The 25,618-nt window shown below is 46.0% G+C and overlaps 1 long non-coding RNA gene and 1 pseudogene across 1 annotated transcript; both read left to right on the forward strand.

Moving 5' to 3' along the window:
- The first annotated feature begins 233 nt into the window (after positions 1 to 233).
- On the forward strand, positions 234 to 1,914 carry LOC101434888 (muskelin pseudogene; annotated as a pseudogene).
- A 7,335-nt stretch (positions 1,915 to 9,249) lies between these two features.
- Positions 9,250 to 24,488, forward strand: LOC131273046 (uncharacterized). The gene is made up of 2 exons (XR_009180149.2): positions 9,250 to 22,548; positions 23,509 to 24,488. It is a non-coding gene; the product is annotated as an uncharacterized lncRNA (long non-coding RNA).
- Positions 24,489 to 25,618: the final 1,130 nt, after the last annotated feature.

The raw sequence follows: 25,618 nt of genomic DNA on the forward strand, positions 1-25,618 counted from the left end.
GTAGCCAAGGTTCAGAACCAGTGATTTAGATTTTGATCTCTCAGCCTTGCAGAGATCTTAGTTTAGGACTGTGGGTCACAATCTTTAGAGGGCACCATAATTACCTCAAGGGCTTATTAAAATACAGATTGCTGGGTAGGCAGATATAGCTCAAGTGTTTGAGTGCCTGCTTCCCAGGTACAAGGTCCCAAGTTCCATCCCTGGTACCTCCTAAAAGCGAACAAAGGAAAAAGAGTTGGAGAGCAGATGTAGCTCAGTGATTGAGTGCCTAAAACACTTCTCACAATATAATTATATAGAAACCTTTGAATCACTGCAAAAGAAAAACCAAGACCATCCTGGAACATTCCATGTTAACAGATATTCATGACAAACTGGTGTTGAAGGGTGATTTTGATGCTTGTGAAGAATTGATTGAAAAAGCTGTAAATGTTGGCTTTCTCAATCATACATCAGTCAACAGGAATATAAGCCACAGTGGAATCAAATCATTCCCCAAAGCACCAAAGGTGATGGAGAAGATAACTGGCCAGGAATGAGAGGGGGCCATCAGGTGGTTATTGATGTTCATACAGAGACCATCTATTGTTTGGTGGCTGGGATGAAACACAAGATCTTGCTGACTTCTGGGCATATAGTGTGAAGGAAAACCAATGGGTGTGTATCCCTAGAGACACAGAGAGAGAACGGTCCTCCTGCCAGATCATGTCATAAATGTGCATTGACACTCAGTGAAGGCAGATCTATACTTTGGGGCATTAGTTGGATTCCTCTATGAGGAACAGCAAATCTCTGACAAGTGACTTTTATCATTATACCATTGATACAAACACGTGGATGTTACTGACTGAGAATACTGCTGCTGATGGAGGACCGAAATTGGTTTTTGATCATCAGATGTGCACGGACTTAGAAAAACACATGGTCTGCACATTTGGTGGTAGAGTTTTGACATGTAATCATGTACTGGCAGCATAGATGACAGCAGAGCAAGTGAACCACAATTCAGTGGGTTGTTTGCTTCCAACTGTCAATGTCAAACCTGGAAACTTCTTCAAGAAGGCTCCTGTAATGCTGGGCCTGAGGATATCAAGTCTTGGATAGACTACATGCTCTTCCATTCATTGTTTATATGTATTTGTGGCCAACGATTAAAGACCTATTTGAATGATTTCTTCAGTTTTGATATGGACTTTGCTCATGTAGACATCACATGGCACCAAGCAAGACTGGGATGGTTCCAATGACTGGATTAATACAGAGAGCAACCATTGATCCAGAACTGAATGAAATACTTGTGATATCTGGACTAGCAAAGACAAAAAAGGAGAGAAAATGTCAGAAATTCATTCTGACCTTATGACCTTGTGAGGAACAGTTGGTTTTATGTCAGTAAGAATGATCAACTTGCAAAGGTTAATCCAAGTATAAGTCTCCAAGAAGACGAATCATGTCCCAGATTTGCCCATCAGTTTATTTATGATGCATTACACATCATTTATTTGGTGGAATTTCAGGAAAATCCTGCTCTTCAAAAATGAGATTAGGTGACTTCTGGCACTGAAGTTGTGAAGGCCTTTAAAAGATTACTTAGTGGAGCATTGTCAGTACCTCATAAGAAAACACAGATATGAAGAAAAGGCCTAAATGGATCCCCTTAGTGCTCTGAAATATTTACAAAATGATCTTTATTTAACAGTGGGTCATTCGGACCCAGAAGAGAAGGTGTTTCAGCAACTACTTCAGCTCTGTTCAATTCAGGTCAGATTATATAGCTCGAGGCTTTTGGGTGTGGATCACACCTATGCGCAAAGTACTCAGCTCTTTGACACCTTAGTACATTTCTTTCCTGACAGCATGACCCCTCCTAGAGGTAACCTCATCACACTGTAACTGGACCTCATCACACTGTAACTGAAGAGTCACTGGATGCAGAAGTGGAAAGTATGAGTTTGCTTTCAGTATTTTGAATTTCAACTCTATTGATCAAAAATTAGATTGCAGTGATTGAGGACTGCACCAGAGTTTTGAAGGAATCTTTACCATCAAAAGTTTTAACCTTCTTCCTTCGCACCTAACCTCAATCCAATTTTCTCCCATTCCTAAAATAGACTAATAAAGTGAAATTGATATACTTTCCATTTAAATGCTTATTTTCTCACTTTAACTTTTAAGAATTAATTAGTATAAAAGAAAAATAATCAGGCAATTTATCCTTTTCTGATTTTTCTTTTTTTTTATTTTTTGATTGGGGGAAATAGGCACTATTAAAAGACTCCGTGCTATAAGGAAACACACACACACACACACAAATTGCTAGGCCCTATTCCCAGAATTTCTGATTCAGTAGATCTGGGGTAGATCCTGAGAATATGCATTTCTAGCAAGGTCCCCGTGATAATGACATACTGATCCAGGCCCACACCTGAAAACTACTGGAAGTTAGAAGTTAAGTTAGAAAGGTGAGTGACAGATGAGCCATCATCTTAGCCAGGCGCAGTTCCATTCCCTATGAATGTGAGCCCCACTGGAGACATGATCATGTCTGCTGGGTGATGGGAAGGCACATGAGGAGAAGACATCCCCCCAACTCTTTTTTTTCCCTAAAGATTTATTTTTTATTTCTCTCCCTTTCCCCCCTCCCCCAGTTGTCTGCTCTCTGTGTCCATTCACTGTGTATTCTTCTGTGACGGCTTCTATACTTATCAGCGGCACCAGGAATCTGTGTCTCTTTTTGTTGCATCATCTTGTGTCAGCTTTCCATGTGGGCGGCACCATTCCTGGGCAGGCTACACTTTCTTTCGTGCTGGGCGGCTCTCCTTATGGGGCGCACTCCTTGCGTGTGGGGTCCCCTACACGTGGCAGGGCACTCCTTGCGCGCATCAGCACTGCGCATGGGCCAGCTCCACACGGGTCAAGGAGGCCTGGGGTTTGAACCGCAGACCTCCCATGTGGTAGGCAGACGCCCTATCCATTGGGCCAAGTCCACCTCACCACCCCCCCAACTCTTAGGAAACATGGTTTCTTGCTGAGGAAGCAGAGCTTGCAGAGGGGTGCATTTCCCCAGCAGCTATGGAGCACCAGAGAAAGGCTGGGACTGAGAAAGCCTTTACCCCATTTGATTGTGGGCAGATCACCTAACCTCACTGAACCTCAATGCTGTCTTCCAAAAAATAGGAACGATAATGTTTCAACTGCTTGCACAATGTTTTTACTCAGAAAGGAATTCTTTCACAACATCCACTATTACCTTTTCCCCCCTCTAAAAACAAAGTGTTTTGAAGCAACAGGGAAAAAAATTGTTTCGTATGTGAATGCCTTTAGACAAAGGCCAATTGACCACAGTCCTCACCACTCCCTACAGTCTTTTGACTGATGCTTCCTTACCTGTTTTCTTTACCAGCCTACGTGTTGTAAGGTGATGCCTAGAACTGAGGCCCCCTTTATGACCCCACAGGGAAGCTGGCCTGAGAGCAAAACTGGTCCTTGAGGAAAGCAGAATGGAAAGATTAAAAGAGCTTGGGTCTTTAATGATTTCCTTGTGCTGCTAAGTTAACCCAATTCTAGAAGAGCCTCCTCTCTATACTTCCCATGTATAATGATAGTATAATGATAGTCTTTAAAAAGAGAGAGGGGCGGGACAAGATGGTGGCTGAGTGAGCACACCTGATATTCTCTCCTGCAAAGAAGCGGCTGGGCAGCATTGGAAATTCTTCGGGACCAGGCTGTTTAGGGATTTTGCAGGGCAGGAGGTGTCTGGACATCGATTTGGTGGGAATCTAACATGGAGTTGAAGAATGTCAACCACCACACCATGGAGCCTAGAGTGCCTACAACTGAAAGCAGGAGGATTGCATCCAGCATCCATGTGGAATCTAAGCCCCCTCTTGACATAGATGTGGAATGGACCCAACCAATCCAAGGTCCACAGGAAGGAGGAATACAGTAAGGATTAGAGTGGACTTGATATCCTATTCATGAACTATTGTGGTTAATAATCGAGAAAATGTGGCATTGATGTGGAAAAAGTGGCCATGGTGGCTGCTGGGTGTGGGGAATGGGAGGAAGAGATGAGATGTGGAGGCATTTTCGGGACTTGGAGTTGTCCTGGGTGGTACTCCAGGGACAATTGTCAGACATTGTATGTCCTCCCATGGCCCACTGGATGGAACGTGGGAGAGTGTGGGCTATGGTGTGGACCACAGGCCATGGGGTGCAGCAATGCCCAGAGATGTACTCACCAGATGCAATGGATGTGTCATGATGATGGGGGAGAGTGTTACTGTCGGGGGAGTGGTGGGGTGGGGGCGGTGGGGGTGAATGGGGACCTCATTTTTTTTAATGTAATATTTTTTTAAAAATGAATAAATTGAGTAGAATTTGAAGAAAAATAAAAAAATAAAAAGAGAAAAATGAGGGGATGAAAGAGAAAAAGGGGAGAAGGAAAGAGACAGATGAAAGGAGAAGAAGGGAAAGGAAAAAGTAAAAGGAGAGAGAAAGAGAAGACAAAAGAAAAAGAAAAAGGGGGAAAATCACCATTAAGATTTTTTTGCATGCTGGGAAGGAATGATGTAGCTGCACAAAATAACTTTAATGAAGTGATCTCTTGCAAGATTTCCATTTGTGCCCTGATTTATTAATTTTTTAAAAATGTAACTAGTTGGTATTGTTTAACAATCTCAAAATAAGGGAGAGAAACATCTCCTCCTTGTGTTTTTGTAGGTTTTTTGTTTTTTTTTTTAATTAAAGAGGAGAGGAAATGGGATCTTCACTGACCATAAAAATTAAATCTCCCAAATCAGGAAAGCCATGGAGGCCTGGCTCTGCTGTGTCCCTGCCCATCACAGGGGGGCCTGGAGCCGCCCTCCCTTCCAGAGCCCCAGAGCCACCATCAGCAGCAGTTCTGCTCAAAAAGGAACATTTTGTTCCTTGACTTTGGTCATCCAGCCACAGGGCCCTGTTTGTTTTCGCATCAACAGGGAGGCCCACCCTCTGCTGACTTGGGGACATTTTCTGTTTCTTAACAGCACCCACTTCTTCAAAGATGCTGCATAGTCCCATAAACTGTTAAAGCCAGATTGTTTCTCTCTTTGCTTTTGTTTTGATGTGTCTTAAAATAATTAGGCCTTTACTTTCAAATATTTTCCTTCTCCGCTGCTGGCTAGCCAGGGCTCTCTCTTGCACCCCATGCTAGGGCAAGGCGTGCTACTATGGTATCCAGTAAACAATTGTCAAACAAAACCAAGAGTCTTGCTCAAATTAAGTTCTCTTTTGTACTTGTTGTTCCTCCATCTACCCTGGGCTATGTAGTTGCTATCAAAATGTAACTCACCTCACCTCATAGACGTTTAAGACAAGCAACTCCTTGAACCTTTGCCAGTGACTTCCTTGCAACATCTTAATTATCCATTTGTTTGATTAGAAAGGCAGCCTAGAAAGAAGTCCGGCTTCTTTTATCCTTGGAAAGTATGTACTTGGGAATGCCCAGTGAAAAACAGGACTGGTTGGAATACTGCTGCATACCAGATCCTGGGATATGAAAAGCAGTCCCTGCTCCAGAGATAACACAGTCAGATTGGGGCATCGCCCCAACTCTTAAGAAATGTGTGCTCTTGCTGAGAAAATGGAGCTCATAGAGGGGCAGCAGCAAGTTTCCCCAGCAACAGTGGCGCAGCAGAGAGAGGCTGGGATGGAGAAAGCCTTTACCCCGTTTGATCTTGGGCAGATCACTGAAAACCTTGCTGACCCTCTATGCTGTTTTCTGAAAAATAGGAAAGATAATGTTTCAATGTAATTACTCACCAAGGGATATTACATAACATCCACGATTACTTTTTGTCCCCTGTAACAGCAACAAATAACTAGTAGGAAGGCACAAGACAGGACCAGAGGTGGGGGTCGGGCAGCTGAGATGAACCCCGGGAAGGACTGCTGCCCTGCCTGGTGACAGCTCCCTTGCCACCACCTGGTCTCCTCACTGGAGCCCAAGCCTGCCCGAGGCTGATCTCCTGCCCCAGGCTGATCTCTTGCCCCAGCCCACCTCTAGTCCTGCCTTGTACCTTCCCGCCGTGTCCCTGCAGGCACCAATCCAAGTTCCCAACGAATTTCGTGAGTCCTAAGCCAGTTTGATCCATCCTGTAGTCACTGATGGCTCAGTTATAATCTTCCTCATTTTATTCCCGGCACCTCATTTATTCCTTATACAACTGGAAGGATTCTTCCCAAATTACAACAGGAAACTTCAGGAGGTTAAGGCATTTGCCTACCGTTACCCAGCAAAGGTGAAGCCGGGATTCAAACTCTGACGGGGCGGGTTCTCGGGCCCTCTCTTCCCCCCACCCCGTGGACACTTGGCTTTCAGAGCTGTGCCTTGCAATTTTGCGGCTCCTACCTAGCAACACAACAGCTCTGCAAATAACTGTGATTATGTGACTCAAAGAAAGGACAACTCAGTAGCTTCCAGTTTTAATTATTCTCGCAGTGACAGCTTCAAGCTGAAGAACTCCATATGCTGTCCACATGGAAATGCACTCTGGTTTTTTTCAGCGGCAGCACGAGGGGCAGGGCCTCCGTAAGCTGGTGCAGTGTGCTGGGTCTGGTCTCTGCCACTTTAGGACCTCACTAGAACACGAAACACAGAGCTGTCAGCAGAAACAATCCTGAATTGCATAAATGCCATGCGGCCGTGCTAGACCAGGAAAGTGCTGCAGATCCAGACGCAGAAGCACTGTAGCCTAGAGAGGTGAGCCTGCGGGTACCTGGAATTTAGGGCCCGAGGAGAAACATCCGAAGCAAAAACTGGAAGTACAGCGTTGAGGCTGGGTAGAGTTCACAGTGAGAAGGGGCAGGACATAAATTTGGAAGCGTCGGTTGGAGCCAAGTTGCTTCGGACTTCAACTGCCAGGATGAAGAGATTTGAGGGTGGAAGCTGGGAACCCAGGCAGGCCCAAGCAGTTATGCTCCGAGGGAGAGACCATGAGGGCCTGTCCCAAATGGGAGCACTGGAAGAAAAGACAGCAGGAGACATTTTAAGGGAAGAAGCCCCTCTCCGCGCAGGCCTGGAACACTGAGCTCTGCTGGGCCATACGGCTGGTGATGAGCTCATCCTTCGGCAGGAGACGTTGGCCTTTGCTGAGGACACGCTGGCCTTCCTAGAGAAAGAGTGTTCACCCGCTTCCGCCACCCCTTCTTGTAGGGGCTCTTCAAGCCCCCTCCATGTCCAACCTCCCATTTCACTCACCTCCTCCTGTCAAATGTACTTAGTCTCCCAAGCCGGCTCCTCTTCTGTAAAATCAGCATAAAGCAACTCCTACTTCCTAAGGTTGTTCTGAGGCTGAATGAGATAATACATGGAAAATGCAAAGCCCAGCACCTGGCGCCAGTAAACACCCTGCAAATGGGAGCTGCTAGTATCAATATTCTGCTTACTTGGTCAGCTGGAACTAATCCTACCCAGCCTTGTGCATTCTTTACAGGGACTTGTCAGCTATTTAACGGGGCGGTTCTGCTCTTTCTCTGAGAAACTTCAGACACTGGCAAACAGAGCTGAAGGTGAAATCAAGCGAGTTTAAAGTGCGATCCCTCTCTCGGGCTCCCTGTAAGATAAGTTGGACATAGACAACTTTCCAATAAAAAAGTCAGAAAATCTGACAGTGAAGCATGATTTCATAGTTCTTTATTTTATAACAGTGCTGTAAATACGGACTTTTCTTCCCCTCTGTGATTATTCTATAATGTCCTGTAGTCAAGCTATATATATAACAGCCTCTGGAAGGGAATTCAGAAGGCTTTCGGATCCCATCCAAGGAGAGCAAGTCCCGGAAATATAGGATGGGCCTTTTATACAAGAGTTACTCATTGCCTCCTCTTCTTCCCTGGGCATAGAAGGAGAAGAGAAACTAACGTGTCTCCATCCCCATGTGTGTCTGCGACTGCACTGTACATTTGATATATATTAGATTATTACATCTTTACACCGATCCCATGAGGTAGGAATTGTTATCCACATTGTTGTAAATGAGAAACTAGAGTATTGGTCGAAGGGACTTACCTAAACTCACACGTTTAACCAATATTGCAACCAAAATTCTGCCCCTTGTGCATCTTGCCGACACCCCCTCTTCTTTCCTGAACACTCCTTCTCCCCAGCTGGTGTGCCAGGCCTCACCATGAACCTGGTTGTGGAAGTCTGAAGCGTCTGTGGACAGCAGAAAATCATGTCAGGGTTAATCCATTCCTGCGCATGTGAACCTATTGTAGGTGGGGCCTTTTGGTTAAATCACTTCAGTCAAGGGCCTCTGATTAGATTGCATGGCTGAGGGTAGGTCTTAATCCTCTTACTGGAGTTCTTTATAAATGGAGGCATAAAAACTGCAGATACAGAAAAGAGCTGCAGGGACAGAGAGAAACCCAGAAGCTGAGAGAGAAGGCCCAAAGAGCTGGATGCTGAAACCAATGGAACACAGAAGCTGAGAGGAAGCCCCTGAGCCAGAAGTTGAAAGCAACGAGGCCTAGGTAAGAAGGGAAGAAGAGTTTGCTGCCTTGTGCCTAACTGCCCACAACTGCAGCTGAGGGAGAAGGCATCTCACGACAACGCCTTGATTGGGGCATTTTTCTTGGCCTTGAAACTCTTTGCTTTTAAATTGATAAATCTCTTTTGTAAAAGCTAATCCATTTCTGCTATATTGCTTGGCAGCCTTTAGCAAAACTAAAACACGTACTGCTGTTGTGACTTCCAGTTGAGGAATTTTTTTGTTGTTACAGGATCCTTAAAAGGTTTGTAGTTCCATAAATGATGATTAGCTATAATCATTACCTTTAACTATATAATTGGGGAATAATTAAACACAACAAGCTCTAATCAGCCCCCAAAAATGTCTTATTTAATGACCAAGTAGAAGACAATTTAAATGAAAACAAAAGACATAGGACAGAGAATGGAAAGGCATGGTAAATGGAATTTCTTACTTGTCACTAAAGAAAGGATGGGAGACAATTCAGCCAGAAGCTGATGAAACAGCAGAACATTTTAGCTTCTCCTTTAATTATGCTCTTTACAGTTGGATTGCAAAGAGGATAAATATATTTAGATAAATTAATATATTATTTATATTAATATACTATGAATTATATGTGAATATAAAATTATGTTACATGATATCTACTTTTTAATTATTATATTTGCACTTCTCTGCTAGCTTTTCATATATCTTTACTTACAAAGCCAATCAATTGAATGCCCCTGTAGTTAAGATACTATACATTTAACAAATGAAGGGGTGGGACAATGTCCCTGATGCAGAAAATCTTATAATATGAAGGGGGGAGAGGTGTAAAGGAAGGAGTTGTATAGGAAAGAAAAAATGCATCCAAAGTAACTTATCAGCAGGTGGGAACCAGGACAGCTCTGGGTATGGAGTTGTCTGGTCCTGATGTTCCAGGGATGACTGGCTGCCTGATCAAGCTGAACTTCAAAGGGCATTTGTGCTTGGTACAATCATGGATCAAGGATCTGGCCCTTAACTTTAAAGTTTCAGAAACTCCATGCAATCAACCTATACAAGGTTGACTGGGTCCCAAGGGATGGCCTCCTGCCAACCAAACTCACAGTAGACTGATGTGAAAAACAAGAATGCCAGGTGACCTAACTTACAATGAGAAACATACCTTTCCAGTTACTATCCTGGGGCACCCTTTCTACTGCCTACCAGACAAATTGAATGAGCATTTAGAAAATTGTTAGTAAGCAGAAATCAGAGAAAAGGTATTGAGGGGTAGAGTGGCTTAGATGGTGGTAGAGTCTAGAATGCCTTCTCTGCTGCAACCTCAACACTGGATTAACTCAAAGTTCTTTCTCTCCAACTCTCTTTTTCTAGCCTCTCTGCAGGATCTTTCACGCCTACCACTTTAATTCTCTTCAAATAACATGGCTTATTACAACTTGCTTTATGTAATTACTTTATGTTGTTTAGTCTTTCTATAAATGTTAGTCTAATATTGATGAAGCAAACTATGAAATCCTCTGGAATGCATTTGCAAAATCTCCCTTAGCATAGGTTATATCTGCAGATGGTCAATTTCAGTTATATTGTGAAGATTCTATTGGCTTTTCCCTTCAAAGTCTTGCAACTTTTGACCTTGTCCTCAAATTCTGGAGGTACTTCCTAAAGCCCAGACAGAAAACAAATGTGTGATAGATTCTGAAGTGCTATAAGATTCTGGAAGTGAGAGAACTAAATTCATATTGGCCTGAATCAGACTGCACAGGGAGGTTGGTCTCACTGTCAGATGCAGCTCAAGTATGTGGATAGTTCATCCCCTAGAGTTCATGGTGAGAGAGCATCTTCTATCCTACTTGAATGCCCACTGGGCTCTTTGGAATCAGATATTTGCCATTAAGTGGGGAAAAGATGGAGAATTTTCAGTACAAATATAACTGTGTACATTTGGAGCCCAAATGAACCATAGAACAGAGTGCTTTGTTTTCTAACCAACTTGTTAAATGAGCTGAAAGTGAAGGTTAAAGGAAATTAATGTACCTAGATATTAAGACATGATTTTGCTGAAGACTGTCCAGGGTCTTTTAAGGCCACAATTAGAGACAAGAGCAGACCTTTCCATTCTTCATGTGTTCTGCTGGACTCCGAAGCACTGCCTTTCTCCAAAAACGAAAATTAAAAACACAAATTCTCAAGTGGTTTGATAGTAATTCAGTTCAGCAAATCTTACTTTCCATTAAAAGTCACCAGCTGTCATGTGCTTAGCTTTAAATGGAAATAACTTGCTCTCAAAGAACATTTTTCAGTTGATGTCACTTGTGCATTTTATTTTCTCTTAATGAAAAATGGATTTGCATGAGTGTGGCTTTGGTGACAGGAAACCCCTGGGCAGGGCCTGACTTGATGATCTGATTGTTCTCCCAGCCACTTGGAGGCCTGGCACTGCAGTCGGGAGGGCCTTGGGGGAAGAGAGAGGAGTGGGGTCAAAATTATCTGTCTACTTGCAGTGATGGCCCCCACGGTGCTTCTTCCCTTAAAAAAAAAAAAATCCAATAATGCTCTTAAATTTTGAAGAGGTTTTGGAGAAAAGAGCGAATATTTCAAGGTGATTAACTTTTTTAGGGAGGCAGCCCTTCTGGGCCTTTGTTACAACGTGTCTGTCACATCTGAAGCCCAAACCCTACCGTAACTCTTCCCAAAAGAAAGCTCTGGCTGGACTCCGCTGTATGCAAGTGCCTCTTAGAATCCCTCATCTGTGGCAATTGGAATAATCTCTTCATGGCTCTCAACAACAAAACAAAACAAAGAGTCTCTCGATTGAAGCCTGAATTGTATCTGCTGTGCTTTTATGACTGAGGCCCCGGATGGAAGGAGCTGGATGCTCAGGAACCACCTGCACAAGGCCCTGTGGCAGGCGTTGGGGCAGGCGGACAGGGGGACGAGTCCCAGGGCCCCCAGCCTTACGTCCTGGGCCCTCCCTGGGAGGGGAGGGCAGCGCAGGCCCGCCTAGCATTGTTCCAGCAGGGTCCAGTTCAACCCACCGAAAAGAATGAACCAAGGATACCAGAGACATGGGGAGCTGGTTGAACTAGGAAAGAGAAAGGGTGACACAACGCCAGCACTGTGCAGCCCCCAAACCTGACGGCTGAAGTGCTACCTGAAACTCTCCCACACTGCACACACGCACGCGCACGCAGTCATGAGCATCCATGTACCGCCTGAGAGCATTCCCTGTGAAAACAGCAGGTTCAAACGTAGGGCTTTTACCAAGGGCCATCCCAGCAGAGGCAGCTTCCCCCAAACCCCATCTCCAGGCTCACAGTGAGGGCTGAGAAGTGTCCAAGAATTTTTGAATAATGTTCTTGACAGATACCAAAGCTTTCTCCTCCTCCAGAGCAGGAGAGCTGGGGCTGCCCCCAGGGAAGACTCCCCTGGCAGCTCCTGTCTAAGCTGCTGGGGCCAGCTCCAGGAACACTAAATTCTGGCTGCGTTTCCAGCCAAGGCTGGTTACTTTAGAATCCCTCTCCTCCTTGTCTTTTCAAGCAGGAGCCAGCCAAGGTATTCGTCATATTTCCGAGCTACCCTGCTGCTTGATTTATGCACAGGCAAGGCTGGGGCATAGGCTCCAGAGGGAAGTGAAAGCAAGCTCCAGGGGCAGGAAGAGGGGCCAAAGTGCTGGCCGAGGTCAGCGAGAGGGCCCTGGTTTAGGACGGACACTTTGACTTGAGGAAACTGCAGGCTTCACAGACATCAGGGAAACAAGAGCCAAGGTCCCTCTCCCCCAAACTCTTCTCTCTCCCTCTCTCTCTCTCTGTCTCTCTCTCAGATGTGGCCATAAAAGGAGTGAAGCTTCGTTTGCCCTCTCACTGGACTTTGCCTAAGAGGGCTCCTGGAAAACTTTCCAGCCTTCTCCTTCCGGACATTGAATGTGGTCTCTTTGGCCAAAGAGAAAACGAGTAACAGATGAAGCCCATGCGGATGAGGAGGCCAAAACCGAAATGTTAATCACCTCGAAATATTTGCCGCTCCCTCCAGAGCCTCTCTTGGCTCTGCTCAGAGGATTTTTGATTGGAGATTGTTTTCCTGCAGGGTGGGGGTGGGAGGAGAGGGTTTGCTGCTGATACTCAAGGAATACATTTGAGAGTTCAACTTGCAAAAAGATAGATAATTGTCATTCAGGGTGTTTAATGTGCCTGTTGTGGTGACTTAAAATGGATGAAATACTGACTGCAGCTTTGGGTTAAATCAAAGCTCCTACAGCACTCCCATAAAAGTGGCAAGATGCTGTCATCCAAGATGAATAAAAATGCCTCTTTTACTGCACTGCATATGAAAACATGAGATCATTGGAATATATTTAGAGTGAGAGCTGGCAGCCTATACATGTTTACCGTTCTTGGCCTCGGAGGTCTAAGGGGAGTGCGAGGCACTAACTTCCCTCTTCACCTTCTTTTCTTTCCCTGAGAAGATGCGTGCTGATTCTGAGCCCTTATAATTGCTTTTCTCTGCTGTCCGCGAAAGTGACCTTGCTAAGGGCCTAGCAGCATCCTCAGCACCGTGGCCAGCTAGAAAGCCTATGCCCTGAGGTTTGGGTGGATTGATTCAATCCCCACGCTGTTCCGTACCCTTCCTCACCCGGTGCAAAGTGTTTCTGGGCTTGGAACAGAATATTTAAAAATCGTGTCTTTTTTGCGGTTCCTTGAGTCATGATTTGGGCTGATTCCATGGGGTAGGAGTCTTAAAATGCTTTATGGTCATAGATTTTGGATTCCTTCTGGAGCCTTCGAGAACAGTCTGGAACCAATGAGGAGGTCGTCGGCGCTCTTCTTTCTCCTACCATCTGTCTCTAGGGCCTTGCTTCTCAACCCTGGCTGCACATTAGAACTGTCCGGGCAGCTTTGAAGGCATTGCTGCCTGGTCCCCCACCCCCCGCAATGCTGTGGCCGAGGCACCAAAAGTTTTAAAAACAGTATCATACTCTGTTCCTAATTGTGCTTCCCAAAATTATATATGCATAGAGAAAAGATTTGGAAGAATACTCACCAATATCTTTTTTTTAAATCACCAATATCATAATTGATTATCTCTAAGTAACAGAAAGAAGAGGAATTGTTATTCATGTATATATTCTTCTGTGTGTCCTGATTTTTTTTTTTTTTTTTGCAACGAAGCAAATTACAGTGAAACACATTATTGGTATAAGAGGGAGAAAGCTATTTTCCACTTAAAAGGAAAGAAATTTGGGATACCCAGGCAGAACTCGTCTTCTTCCCTAACCTCCTGCATCCCCTGTTCTGAAAACAGCGCTGGCTCCTCACCAGCTGTGCACACGCCCTGCCAAGGTCAACCCTGCCTCCTACCTTCCTTCGCTGGGAACATCCAATTATTTACTAAGTCTCCACACTCAGCTTCCTTCACACCGCTAAAATGTCTGTGCACGCAGCAGCACCCCCTGCCCCACTGCTGCCTTAATTCGGGGCTCCATTATCTTGCGGTCTCCAGGGAGCTGCTCCTGCCCGGCTCCGCCCTGGAGGCTGCAGCGCCGACAGGCCGCTCGGGGCACCCACTGCAGCCGCAGCACCCTCCCAAGCCTCCGGCCGGCTCCCGCCCCCCGCGAGCTGAGAAACCACCGTCAGTGGCCTCCTGCTACTTCCGGGCCATGCTCCAGGCTCCTCGCGAGGGCTCCTGGATCCTCCTGGGTCCATCCGCTCACCTGTCGAGTCTCTGTTCTCTCCACCGCTCGCGCTGCGCCTGTTTGGACACGTGGAGGTCCGCACACGTGCCGTCTGCTCTCAGCTCTCGCTGCCCCTCCCTCCCCATCCAGTTGGTGCCTCCTCCTCCGAGAGGTCTCCAAGCAGGGTCCCCTCAATACCCAGCCCCTTTCGTGTTCCCGCGGGCCCTGGTCTCCGTCTGCATTTGTTCTCCTGTGGCGTAACTCTCGGTCTGTCTTCCCCACTACAGTTTGATTTCCTTGAGGATTAGGAACTTGAACTTTATGCCCCAGCACGACTCATACAGCCTACGAGTTAACTTCAGTAAAAAATGAGTTCAGGAGTGAAGGGATCGAGCCCTTACATCTATACAGCTCTTTATGGTTTTTCAAAGTACTTCTATATGTGTTTGGTGATTAAAAAAAAAAGTGTCTTCAAAAGAATGGCAGGCACCAACTGCATTCTCACTTTAGCCTCAGGACAAGGTTGTGGGGGTGGGGGGTGGGGGAGCGCAGTGTGTACCCCTCCTTGGCAGGTGGTGAAAGTGAGGTGGCAAGAGCAGGCTGGGCCGGCTGCCCAGGGTCACACCCCTGGCCCGTGGAAGTCCCCGGAGCCCAGGTTCTGTCTGCTCTCCTCCGGCCCTCCTTTCTTCAGTGTGCTCACTCCACCGCGAAGGGTTCCGAGTCTGCACTGGGCAGTTGCCTGCAAGGAAACAGACTGTCAGCCATTGAAAAACCTGCTTTCCCCCATTTTCCAGTCATACTCTCAAAAGAGGGGAGAAACCAAGCAGGAGATGCAATGTGGGAACCACAGCTCTTTGGTCCAAGGCCAAGGAGTCTTCTTTAGTCTGCTCCTTTAGAGAGAAAGCATCTCTGGTAGGTGTGAATTTCACCTCTGGAGAAAACACAAACTCACTAATCCTACTTCCACGTTAATCAGGCCGGGGAGGTAAGCATTTCCAGGGACTCCTTCCAGAATGTAATCTATGGGAGAAAAGTGCAAAGCCACCTGCCTTCTGGGCTGGTTGCCAGAAGACCCTTGCCTAAGACTGTGCACAGGCAGTGATGGCAATCGGGCTCAGGGCTCTGCCAGTCAAGCCCAAAGAGGAGTTGTTTCAGGGCCGTAAAACGGCTTTAAGAAGGCCCTGTCTCTGGACACCTGGAGACATCCTTGCCTGACCCTTGCTTTCAGACTGATGCAGCAGAGAGCTCCTGGGCCCCGCTGCACTTGGGTGGGGTAAGTGGTGCACCCTCACCACCACCCTCCAGGAGGGATGGGGGCTTCCTCGTGGACCAGCCATTGCCTCCCCACCACCTGCTCAGATTCTCCTGAAACTGTAGCATGAAGCCCTGGAATAGACTCTGAAGCTACAAAGAACAGGTAAGCACAATAAACCCTTAACAGGCCCCTACCATATGCCAGAAATTATGCAAAGAGCTAGTCAGATAGGGATAAATTAGACATGGCTCCTTCATCAGGTGAAAAAGTTATAACTATAACATGCACATATACGCCAAAAAGAGCCATGATGCCAGGAAGATGGTGACAGAGGTGCAAATACAGTGCTATGGGAGTTTAGGAAAGAATATTCCCAGATGGGGATTCAGGAGAGGCTTTTTGGAAGAGTTGGCATTATTTAAGCTGATCCTTGAAGTAAAGGTCAAATTTGGACAAAAGGATTGTTTGTGGTGGGTGGGTGATGGAGTAGCAAAGATAGTGAAGGTTTTTCAGGTTGCAATGTCTGTTATTCAGCTGAATCACATGAAATTGCTGGTGTTTTCCTGGTTTTGACCTACAACAGCATTGATACCAGAGGGTTCAGCATGGTACTTAGTGGGTATCATGTGGAGGTAGGAAAATACAGGTCTTACAGAGAGAATAAAGGCAAAAGAAGTTCACTGTCTGTCAGTAACTGGTAAGCCTTATTCTAAATTTAACCTTTCAAAAATGTGTTGATAGAAACTTTTTCAGGAATGGCAATTCCCTACTTTCTCAAAAGGTGAATGATATTGTAAGGTTTCTCTGATATCCAAATTATCCAAAGAATATTCCAAGTTAGACTTTAACTTCGACTGAATTTACAAGTCACACAAAGGCAATATTGCACCCCCAAGTTTGAAAGATTTGAGTACAAATACTAGCTCCACCACTTGTGAGATGTGCCATCAGCTAGGAATCTTCTGAGCCTCCATTTCCTTACCTGTCAAATGATGATAATAACATTTCTTCTCGTCCTCACAGGAATTGATAAGACATTTAAATGGAATGATGTTAGTACAAGGTGTAGCAACTTGACATAGTTATGAATTCCAAAAATAGATATTGGATTATGTTTGTAAACTGATCTGTACCTGGGTGTGATTAAGTTATGATAAGGGCTTTGATTGGGCCATGCTATTAGGGCATTGAGTCCCCACCCCTTGGTGGGTGGGGTCTTACAGGTAAAAGACATGACAAAGGACAGAGTTGAGGGTTTCTGATGTTGGAGTTTGATGCTGAAGTCTAAAGCTGGAGTCCCAGGAAGTAAGCTCACAGAGGAAAGAGAAGCAAACCCCAGGAAGAGAGGACCTGAACCAGGAGAAAAACACAGAGGAATAGAGACAGTTCCTTAGACATGGCAGAAATCCCAGGGAGAAAGACGGAGCTATTCACTAATAGTCTACAGCTGACCATGTGGAGGGAGGCAAAGCCTAGAGAGCCTCATAATCTACAGCTGACCTTGTGGAGAAAAGAGAGAAACTGAGGCCAGAAGAACCCAGGAAGCCTGAACCCTCACAGACATCGGCAGCGATCTTGCTCCAACACATGAAAGTAGACTTCGGTGAGGGAGGTAACTTAGGCTTCATGGCTGGTAACTGTAAGTTCCTACCCCAAATAAATACCCTTTATAAAAGCCAACAGGCCTCCGGTGTTTTGCATCAGCACCCCTAGGCTGCCTAATACACAGGGCTTAGCACAATATTTGGTCCACAGGAGCTCTTGCAGATCTTGAAGCACAATCACCTCCCAGAAATGACACCATGTCCACAGTCATGAGGCGAATTTTTTTTTATTACTTCTAATCACAGCTTCTTTAGATGAAGTGGCAGAATCACAGCCTATTTTAGCACTTAGTTTAGTCATAAATAGTGGAGGGAAAGGAGATACAAGAAAATCTGTGATGCTTGAGTTTCTCAGGCCAGACTGACAAGAAAATAGCGAAAAGCACATGATCCTGTAAAACCATTTCCTAGTTCTCAAGCCTCAGAGGAAACCTGTAAAGGAATTTCACGTTTTAGGTCTCCCTTGGCAGGTCCACCTGGCTCAGGAGCGGTGTTGGGGAGCTACCAAGTCAACCACCCTGCACCCTGGAGTGGTTCCCAGGAAAGCTGTGGTGATATCTGTGATGGCAGGCTTGTTTGGGCATCGAAGATTAAGGAAAAGCAGGAGTTCAGCTTTCCAGGAAAAGAAATCTTGGCCACTTGGAGGAAAATCTAAAGTGAGAGAGGTGAGGCAGCTGAAGTGCACATCCCACTCAGAAGGCCAAGGGTTGGGGCAGACAGCTGGCAGGAACTTCTTGAGTCACCCTCGGGATGCCCAGGGAGTGGAGTGGCTTGGCTGTCTTGGTCCCCATCCTTCCACCTCTTTCCAAAATTGTCCTGCCGACAGTGGGGCAGGCAGGCAATATACTATCACAATCAGAAAGCCTGACCTGGGTATTTAAGAAAGAATTGTCACAAAGAAGTTTTAGAAACGGATGCTGGTGATGGCCATACAGTGTTGTGAATGTAATTAACGCCACGGAACTGTATACTTAAAGATGATTAAAATCGCAAAATTTATATTATCTCCATGTCAACAATCAAATTTAAAATCATTGTCAGTAAGAACTTTTAAGGGACATAGAATTCTACAGCAAAGAGGACTGGTGATGGGGGTGCTGCTTGGAGGGAGTAAGAAACAGCATGTCAGGGAACATTCTCTGCCACCCCGCGGGCCCTGCCCGGCTGCCATTCCCATCTTTGGCTGCTAGCCCAGGTCACGGGGGTCTCCCCGAAGCAGGGAGCAGAGGCATGCAGCAGCCACCTGTTTTCATGCAGACTCTTGAGGCCTGGTCGGCTGGCATTTTCCCCTGTTTTTCTGTTCCTCTCTACCACCCCCACTCCCAACAAGAATTCATGGAACCGAGGGCAGCAGCCCGTTTTACATATGCCAAGTCAGTCTCATCTTTGGAGAAGAGAAAACCTTGTAAAAGCCCTCAGAGCAGTTCTTCTCTCTACAACCCTGAAACTTTTCCTTGCAGTTTAAATTTTTCATTCGAGTCACCATTTCCTTCTGACAATTCTGCATGGTCAGGAAGCAGCTCTGGCCGGGAGCAGTGGCAAAGACAGCAGGCAGCCGAGGCCTGGGCCTGGCGCACTGACAGCTGGGAGCCACCCCAGAGGCCTGGGACCGGCTCACGCTGAGGGGTTGTTTCCTCCTTCCCTGGCCAGCTGGACGCAGGCAGAGGGGTGGCCAGGGAGCACAAACCCCAGAAGGGCTGCTTGTTTTTCATCCCCTGTGTCAGCTCTTGCTGTCCTTCACCTCACCTCTTTCAGAAAGGCTTAGCAGAGTTTTCCCTCTAATTTCCAAGGAGGCCCACCACCACCAGCTCTCACCTTGACTGTCCTTGAAGCACGAATCCCGCCCTGAGATATCAGTGCTGCAGAAGCGGAGAGGACCAGGCTCCATGCCAGGCGCTTCAGCATTGAGCAAGTGCATGGGCCCATCCCAAGGGCCCGGGGCTGTAGGGGAGAGGATGGAAAGGGAGCGACCAAGGGAGGACCCACAGGTCAAAGACGCCTTTCCCTAGTGTGTCCAGAGCGCGGTGCACGCTGGCAGCAGCACTGGAGTGGAGTCTTTCCTCGGGAGGTGGCCTTTGAGTTGAAGGGAAAGGAGTCAGGGAAAGGGGGGCAGCATTTACAGAAACCCAGAATCAGAGAAGTTGTGTTCAAGAAATTGTGACTCTTTTGACATTCCTGGCATGTGGAAAGCAGAATGAGGACAGCAACCAGATCAGTGAAGGTCTCCTGGTGGCATCCTGGTAAGTGTTTAACAGCCAGCCACGGGTAAGGTGGGGGTTGGGTTTGTTTTGTAGCGTTTGTGCCAATTTCTGTGGTGTAAATACTTCCCACCATGATGGACTTCAGTCTACCAGTGACCTAATAACTGGTTCACAAAAATTTCTGAAGTATTAGCAATAGGCTTACCAGCTCCAACACACTACTTTGTCATATACCACATAGAGCCCTACCCAAATCCCCCAGGATTCCTACACAGTCCCTGGGAGCCACATTAATGAAGTGACTTGGGCTGCCTCTACAGGTTCTTCGGTCTTACTTACCTCTTCCTGTCCACGGCTCTCCCTTCTCTCTATTCCTCATGGACCTACGGACGGAGCTTAGTCACTTTTCCTGGAGTTCCACAGAAATCAGTCACGTGAGGCACATACAGTGTGGCCAACTTGTGGGAATGGAGGGGCTTCACATCACAGCAATGCTAATTACATCCAATGAAATATTAAACACATTTTCTTCCTTAGCCATCTCTGCCTCCCTGGGTTCTAGTGTCCTGCCATTCTGCTTTGGCCTCCGCTTTCCCCAATCTTTACTGACCTACCCTCCCCTTGACATCTCACACCCCCCCAAAAAAACTCTATCCTGTCATAGAGAGTAATTTGGATCTCTCTAGTCACACCCCACACACACACCCAGTCCTGCATTGCCTGGTGCACATTCAAGGCCACTATGGTTATTGCAAGTCTGAAGGACCTCTGGGAATGGAAAGGAATTCTAACTACTGTTTATACCTGGCTTATTGCCCATTTAATAATCTTATGAATTCATAACAATTGTCATTCCTTAAACTATCAACATTCCTCTAAATATTCACACACTACATACATAGCTAATAAATCAAATATTCATGAATTTAGCAATTTGTATTTTTCTAAACATTTAACATTGATTACAAACTTAATCAAATACCTCCAAACATTTAATTAAATTCACAAGTTTAATATAGCAGATCATCTTAAAAACTGTAAACATATTAAATATGCAAAACTTACAAAATTTCTCAATTCCAAAGCTGTTTAATACTCTTACACTAAAACCTGTTATAAAATGCTAATACTCTGGATTTCACTTCATTTGTTTTCCTAAAAGGTGCCAATTATTACACCTTCCTAGGACTTCAGTGATTTTACCAAACACTGTTTTTGCCTTCCTAGGTGTTTAACAATCTTACCAGATTGAGAAAGGAAGAAGAACCATCTCAAACTGCTGAGGGTGCAAAGTCTGGTTGGTTCTGGGTCAGGATGTAAGACTGGGCTGCCAAGTCTGGAGAGATTTAAATAGGGTGAGTTTTCTTTTTATAATTAAACTTTATTTGTTACTGCACCACGACCTTTTAGGTCCCACCTTTTATGAAGGTTTTCATTATTTGCAACATTGAGTTTTCCCCCTGAAATGAATCACTCCTCACATCTCACTTGGCCGGTATTGTATATCCCATTGTCCTGTCGTCATGATGTATGGACCTGGCCTGTTAGCATTATTAAAAACGTTTAAAACGTTTGTAACCCTTTTGGTGTTGTATTAGAACTTACCGGGGCCTCGTGAAGTTTCATCCCTGTGGGAGGAGGCGCTGAGTCTGCCTACTTAATACTACTCTCTAGGACTGTTGGGGACACATGGGGAGCCTCCTTTCTTCCATTATCTTACCCAGGCTTTTTCCTAAACCAATTGGTTTATTCCAAGTTCCCTGCATTTATTCTTTCCTACTTACACAGATAGAGTAAGCACATATTTATATTTCATAAACAGACATAACTAATAGAAGAAATAAAAGACCTGTTTATGGTAAATGTTTTGACTTAAAGTCAAAACAAATGAACATATCCTACTATATTAACTCTCCTTTTCAACTCCAACCACTTCTCTATACATTTTAAATTTTTTATGTATCATAACGAACTTGCTGTCTTTCTCTGGCTCAACCTGTCCCAGTTAATGCCCAAATGTTCAGGGCTTGGCCCAGGAGTCCCCTAGGCTTGGTTCCTTTGTCCTTGCAGTGCTGCTCCTGACATTCTTGCTTTTTGGCAACAAACACGATGTTCCAGACCCATCCTGAATTTTTTCCTTTTTTTTCCTGCCTCAGGACACAGAATCAGCTGTCCTCCAAGGAATTCTCATTCCTTTTAATGGAGAGTAATACAAGGGACATTACTCTGGGTACTCAGGGTACATAGTGGGGAAGTGGTGGCTGGGGAGAAGAGTGCTGCTTTGGGCTACTCTTGGTGGTAACAGACAGAAAAATATTTCTTACTAAGTCATTCATACTACTACTTAACACAGCACATCTTGTAGCTCCCACCTACTTTTCTCACAGTCTAATCCGTCCCTAATTACTAAGACATTCCCCTAAACAATAAGCTATAAATTCAACTCTCACCTAGTCTCCTCATCCCTAGCAAGAGGAAGGGAGGTGGACAGAGATTTTATTTCCCCATGAGTAGAAATTGTGCCACCACTTTGCCCATACAGGGAAGCTAACCTACAGAGATTTGGTTTTCAATTGTTTTCTCCATCGTGCATTCTAAAGGAATGGTGAAGGGGTGGGCACATAATCAGCTTTGTGTTTTGGATGAATTCCCCTGGTAGCTGGGTCAAGGATACCTTTCAGAACAGGCAGGATAAAGGTAGGAAGATCATTGAAGAGTCAGCTGCAGAGGCCCAGAATGGAAGCCTTGAGCCAAAGTAGAGCAGTGGAAATGGAGAGGAGGACATAGAGTTGGAGATTATTTCATGTCTGGATAGAGGAGACATGGGTCCCTCCCACAGGACTGTTGCTGTCTCCAGATGAATGAGGGTACCAGCCCACTGAGGGCGAGAACAAAGCAGAAATACAGATCTGTGAAGGGGCTGACTGAATTTGGCTTTGACCTGTTGAGCTTGAGGAATCCTTGGGACATTCAGGTGGAAACGTCCAACAGCCAGCTGGATGGATGGGTCAGAGTTTCTAGCATGAGCTGCAGGCAGGGAAAGCCTCCCAGGCTAAAGGCAGGTGGTTTGGGCTGTCTTTTGCCAAGGGGTGTTCTCCAGGGGCCTCAAACAGCCTGGACTGTTTGCTTACACTGCTTGGGAAATCTTGGAGACTCCTCTGTTTTTCTAATTCTCATTTTGTCTTAGTCCTTGCCAGGAATCCCTGATGTTTTCACTTAGCACCAGAGTCCAACCAAAATTAGCTAACAGCCCAAGAGGCTGAGACCCAGAGAAGAAGTTGACCATGTCTCCCCTTTGCCAACCCTCGAGGACAAGGTAAGTGCAGTAGAGACCCAAAAGCAAGATCACAGAGGCTTTTGGAGCAAGCCGTGGCCATTCCTGAAGACTATCTATCCCTGCCTGTCCAGATCCCCCTGGTAGTTCTGCAGCCTCTGGAGGCACAGAAGAGACGAGGAATAAAGGGGCGCTTACAGAGAAAGGACCCTCTCCTGCCTCCCAGGCAGCCACCCTTGCAGTGCTTTGGGGGCCAGTCTGGCCTGGGAATCCCCTACTCAGCCAAGGCAGTGGCTGGGCCCCACCCTCAGAGGAGACACTGCTGCTTCTTGCTCATGGACCGTCAGCAGGAGTGTGCTCATCTGGGAGTGTTGTTTGAATTGCAACAGGCACTAGGCAAGCCTGTTTTCACTCAGGGTTTGGATGTGGTGACTTGGATCTCAGATGTTTACCTAATCTAGTGTCGGGTTATTTTTTTTCCCCTCTTTCCTGATTGCAAGAAAGGGCCAAATGTAATCAGTTTTCCCCTTCTCATCATTAGTCTCCTCTCTGAGCCAGAGAAAGTCAGACCTAGAAAAGGGTCACTCCCCAGGCTAAATGCTAGTCCAGGGACCCTGTCTGCAAAGTGTTGTGCTTTCTACCTTATTTCTCACCTTTCCCCGACACAAGCCCAACCAAGTGGGGTCTGTCTCCGCCCTGGCCCCCACCCACCCACACCTTCCATACTCACCCCCCAGCCTTCATGTATACTGTCTTTCCTGCCTGGATTACCTTCCCATTTCTTTCTACCAACTTGGACCTCACCCATCCTTGGAAGCTGAGCTTGGCATCCATTGCTTCTAGCAGGGTTTCCCTACCATTCCAGCCTGCACTAGTGAGGCCCTCATCACCTCTCAAAATCAAAGTGGGGTGGGAGCCAGAGCCCTGCCCTCCAACAGTTTCTTGCTCTGGGGTGTCTGGAGGAAAACCCTGAATAGGCTTATAGCCCTTTTCCTTCCTCAGTTCTCCCAGGAGCTACTGCCTGTCACTTCCTTGTTGCTTCACCATGACCCAGGAACCCCAGCCCCTCTGCCTGCCTGGATTGAAGAATCGTCTAGATGTGAACCCAGCATTCCGGCTGCTTCCAGAGTTTGGGGGAAATACCAGCTTTTGCCATATTAACTCTTCCTTACACAAAGGTTTGGAAGTGATGTGATTCTAACCTACATGGATTAGAACCTTGTGGTCACCATCTACTTCCACCTACAGAAGGTGTGTGTCCTCCTTGCGCCTTGGTCCCTCATCTGTAAAATGCCTACCTCATTGTGTGTGAGAATGCAATAAGACTGCTTACACTAGCCATTTAGTGTCTGGCACATGGTACATTATTTATTACATTCCATCCCCACCCTACCCCTCAAAGAAAAATTAAAGGAGTTTAGTATCCCCCCCCCTTCTTGAAGCACACATGTACACATGTACCACTCTGCATCCTAATAGTTCTAAATAAATAGTGTTCTAAAGTGAGGTCTTTTCTTCATAGTCAAAGTTCTACAAATTTAGGTGGTAGAGAGAGCCAGAGTTTTCAGAGCAGGAATTGCTAGCAATGCCTGTGACTCACCTGGCTATGGCACGGTAGTTAGGGTCCTAGTTTGTGAGGAACTCGTCCAAACAATTCTGGGGGGCAAAAATTGTTCTCCCTCCTTTTCCCTACCTCCCACCCCCTGCTCACCCCTTCTAGATCCACTGGTCCTCACCATCCCTGACCTCTCTACCCCTCCAAAGCACATCTGGAGGAATAGTTCAGAGGAAAAGAAGAAAGCATGTACAAAGATGTTCATCACACAATTATTTCTAAAATGAACCTTAATCTTACAAACTATTGGGGAACAATTTAACTATGGCACAGAAAGGTGGTAGAGGACCACACGGATGTTACAGTGGATCAACAGGAAGACAAGAGTATGGAAACATGTCTACAAGCTAGTTCCAAATAAAATAAACAGGACACAAAAGTGTTTATAAACACTGTGATCAGAACGAAGTAAAAAGCTGTGTATCTCTCTGGCTAAAAATTGGAAAGAGGTACAGATAAATGAAAACAATGGTGTAAGAGGAGTAGGTAGGATTATGTGTTGGAATGCTTTCTCTTTAAATTTCCTTAAAATTATTGTAAAGTTATATTAATAATAAAAATGCATATAAAATTAAAAGTGCTGGTCTGCTGACCCATTCCAAGCAAGAGCATGTCAAGATGGCCATGGCTTGTAGTTCCCTTCCCCTGGTTACATGTTTGGATCTGAAGGAAGCCTTCTGGGAAAACCTTTAGAAGGGAGTGTAAGAGGTGAGCTCTTGGGCAGGAAGACTGGAGCAAGGTCTCTGGGGCACCAGCACCCAGTCTGTCTCCTCATAGGGCTGGAGGATTTAGGTTCTAGGGGTCCTGGTGGTGGCCTTGGAAACCATCACAATTCTTGGCTGCTTCCATGGGTCGGGGACCCAGGGATGGAGAGGTGAATGAAAGGTGGTACCCAAGTCCTTGAGGCCCCTCTCATGGAGACCAGGCTCAATCCAGGCTGTGGTGTGGGTTACAAGGGCAGGAGTGAGTCTCTGAGGTCTCAGAAGATGAGTAGGATTTTTGACAGGTGAAGAGGTTTCAGAGCTGCCTAAAGTGACTTGGGTTAGGCCCACACTGGCAGGCAGGGTGCTCTAGGAGGAGAAAAGCATGAACCCTGCAGGCTGAATTTAGATCTCGGCTTTATCAAGTGGCCTGGAGCAAGCTATTAACCTCCCCCAAGCTTAAGTTTTCTCATCTGTGAAATGATTCCCTATCTGAGTATTAAAAATGGCCATGGATATGAAGGCACAGTGTTTACATATGGCAGGTGATCAATAAATGTTGGTTTCCATCACTCAGTGTTGGTGGAGCTGGAGGGGATCTCATGATGGCTTGTCTCTGCTCTGAGTCCATGATGCTCCCTCTGACCCAGATGATGGGAGGGAAAGAAAGAGCTCCCTGAACCAGGGCTGGAGGGATAGAAGCCAGGACGCTTTTGGGATGAGTGCAGGGTATGTGCTGTCCAGCAAATCCCTCTGGGCATGTTTCTTTCTTCCATATTTTTACCAAGTACAAGTT

Source organism: Dasypus novemcinctus, chromosome 13 (genome assembly GCF_030445035.2).
Source record: "Dasypus novemcinctus isolate mDasNov1 chromosome 13, mDasNov1.1.hap2, whole genome shotgun sequence".
NCBI lineage: Eukaryota > Metazoa > Chordata > Mammalia > Cingulata > Dasypodidae > Dasypus > Dasypus novemcinctus.